This window comes from Hipposideros armiger, unplaced genomic scaffold (genome assembly GCF_001890085.2).
Source record: "Hipposideros armiger isolate ML-2016 unplaced genomic scaffold, ASM189008v1 scaffold_268, whole genome shotgun sequence".
Classification (NCBI taxonomy): domain Eukaryota; kingdom Metazoa; phylum Chordata; class Mammalia; order Chiroptera; family Hipposideridae; genus Hipposideros; species Hipposideros armiger.
In genome coordinates, this window is record NW_017731618.1 from 1,108,908 (window position 1) to 1,112,510 (window position 3,603).

Genomic DNA, 3,603 nt, shown 5'->3' on the forward strand with positions numbered 1-3,603 from the left:
CCAACTGCAGATGAAAACACGATTTATGATCCACAGTTGGGCATCTACAGATGTGGAGGGCTGACTATATACATTGATCTACACCAATTTATGTAAAGGACTTGAGAATCTGTGGATTTTGGTATCTGCTGGGGGCAAGGGCAGGGGTGCAGTTCCTGGAACCAACCTCCGGAGAATACCAAGAGATGACTATAGTTGAGTTTTTGGGGATTTAAGTTACAGGAAGATTTTCCACTGCAGGGCGTTGGGGTGGTGTCACTGAGAGTGGGGGGATTGGCACTCTTAACCCCCAAGTTATTCAAGGGTCTACTGTATATCCTTTGGAAATCACATCATGGGTTGTGTAGGTATATATTTTTAATTAGTGGACTAGTGCTATAAAAACTCAACAACTCATGTTTTAGATGTGTTGCACTGTGTTCAGTTGGTTGTTTTAGATAATCATATAATATTTTCATAGTACATCTCCACTTCATTTTACTTATCCTTTCCCCCAAGGATGGGTACTTTCTAACTTCCACATTACAAATAATACAGCCAAGAATAGTCAGGTACATGTTCTCAAAAAGATCTGGATGTGAGCATTTCTGAGATATCTCCCCAGAAGTGGATTGCTGGATCATAGGACATCCTGGCACTTAATTCCTCCAGTACCATTAGATTGCTTTCCAGAACTACTGGACTAGTTTATATTCCCTGCAAGAATATCTAATTTTCTGTCATTCTTATTTCTTCTCCAACACTTGATATTATCTAGTGTTCTAGTTTTTGCAATTCTAATGGACAATGTGGAATTTTATTGATATTTAAACTTTCAGTATTTTTGTTGTTAATGGTGTTGAGCTTTTCTTCATATATTTATTAGACATCTAGCCTTTCCCTGAGGTTTATCTGTTCATATCCTTTGGCTATTTTTCTACTGGGTATTGCCTTACTTTCTTGTTGATGTACAGAGGTTGTTTTTTGTTTTGTTTTGGGAGGAGGATAGTCTAGACATTAATCTCCTTTGGTTTTAGATGCCACTGATATCTTTTCTAGAGTGTTAATTTTTTCTAAGATATCCTTCATTGAACCACACTTCTTCGTGTTGATGAAGTTAAATCCCCCAATTTTGATATTGTGATTTGAAGATTTAGCTTCATGTTCAAAGATTCTTTATCTACTCATAGACTGCAAGGATGACTTTCTACACTTTATTTTATTAGCTTTTTACTTTTCACATTTAGGTCTTTGGTCTATCTGGAGTTCACTTTTGAATACAGCATAAGTCATGGATCCAAGCTTATTTTGAGGAAGGTTCAGAATTATTTTGAAAGTTCAGAAATAAAAAAAGCATGAACAATTGGTTAGTTGGAAAAACCCAAAGATTTGAATCACTGGAAATCATATAGAACTGATTTCTTGTGTTTGTTTTATTTTGTTAGAGAAACATCCCAAAGAATTCCTCCTTGGTTCTGGTGCCAAAGAAAAAATGCTTGACATTTAGTACCTGTATTAGTCTTTTAGGGCTAACATGACAAAGTATCATAGTCTGTGTGGCTTAAACAACAGAAATGTATTGTTTCATAGTTCTGAAGGCAAGAAGTAAGATGAATATGTCAGCAGGGTTGATTTCTTCTGAAGCTTGTTTCCTTGTCTTGTACACAACCATCTTCTCTGTATCTTCACACAATATTCTGTGTGTGTGTGTGTGTGTGTGTGTGTGTGTGTATGTGTGTTCTAATAGCCTCTTCTTGTGAGAACATCAGTCATATTGGATTAGGACCCACCCTAATAATCTCATTTCACTTTAATTACCTTATTAAAGACCCTATGTCTCCAAATATAGCCACATGCTAAGGTACTGGGAGTTAGCACCTTCAACATATGAATTAGGGGGTGGGGGCCACAATTCAGCCCATAACTGTACCTATGTTTTCACCTGTGGCTAGAGTGGCTGATTATGGTTAATACAGATTTGATTGTTGATGACTTTTCAAAGGCCATTTCACTTTTGATGAATTTAGAATAATTTTTTTGGGGAAAATATTATAGTGATCTTTCTTTTAATCTGTTAATCTGTCTTGTGTGAACTCTCAGGAAATAATCATTATATGATAGCCTTTAAAACAGAATACCTCTAGAAATCAGGGACGGTTTATATTAAACCGAAAAAACAGGAATCATTTCAGGGCTCTTTAGTCCCATGCTAGGACTTAACTTCAAATGTTATAATGTGTCATATTTAGAGTGAAAGCTCAGCTCAAAAACGTAGCCGGTGAAACAAATAGAAATGTATTTTTCTCTTTCTTCGGGTTAGCTTTGCTCCAAGTGGGCGCTCAGGATCATAGAATCCTTCCACCTTGTTCTTCCTTCCCTCAGTGTGTTATCCTCCTCTGCGAGATCCATGCTGGTCGTGGGCTTGCCTGTGTTCCAGCATGAGAGAAGGTCAGGAAAACAGAGGAGGGCATATCTGATGCCTTCAGCCCGAGACCAGGAAGTGGAATCTATCACATCCCACATTATTCCACTGCTGAGAATTTAGCCCTATCGCCACATCTAGTTGCCCAGGAGACTGTGAAACGAAGTCTTCTGCTGAGCTGCTGTGTGCCCAGCTACAATGAAAGAAGGGGAAGACTGTGTTTAGTGGATAGCTAGTGGTCTCCCATGCATAATGAAGTTCTAGTAACTTATACTATGTGCCTCCCATCAAAGGGGCAATGTGCTTAAGTTTCTGTGGTGTTCCCTTGCCTCTGACCTCATAGCTACCATGCCTTCTCTGATTCCTCCTACATAGTCCCTCAAACATTCTTGGCAACTGGGTCATTAACCTATATGGTGGAAGAAACTCCATATTCCTTCTTCTTCTTCTTTTTTTTTTAAGAAAAATTTCCCCACAAAACCAAAACCAAAACAATACACACACACACACATACACACACACACACACACACACACAATCAGGCATCTTTTTAAGGAGAATATCCTGTTTCCTTTTCAGCTCAAAGAAGTGTAAAGCAAGAGTTATTTAACCTTGAGTTTAATATCACCATGCTGTTGGTTTAACATACAGCTGGGACTGTGTAACACTGAAGCAATCTTCTGTTTCATTCCCAGTGCAGAATTCATGGATTGACAGAAGCTATTGCCAGTAGAGGAAACAAGAACATAACAGACGTGCACGGTGCACACTGTGGTACACTTTCAATTTCCCGGAGATAGTGTTTCCTATGCTGCTGGCAGCATTTCCTCTCTTCCTTGTCAGGACCGTTATTAGTGCGCTGACAGATTCCTTTCTTGAAATGTGCTGAGTGAGAACCGCTGTTATGTGGAGGACAGGTGTGCTGGGGTTTCCTTGGGAGATTATAGACTGTGAGTCGAGAAAGTTGGTAAAAATGTACAAACATTTAAACAGTGTTTTGAGAAAACGTTTGAGAAGGGATCTTGATTGGCAGTGTTAGTCCATATCTTTACAAGCAAAATGGAAAACAGGCTTTCCTCTTTCTTGTTGAAAATATGTAGCAATAGTGTGTTGTTAAAATTAGACCGGTCCCCATTTCTCTCTATGCTTACAATGAAGAATGAAGGTAGAGATGGAAGGCGCCTCTTCCTGGTCCAGCCTTC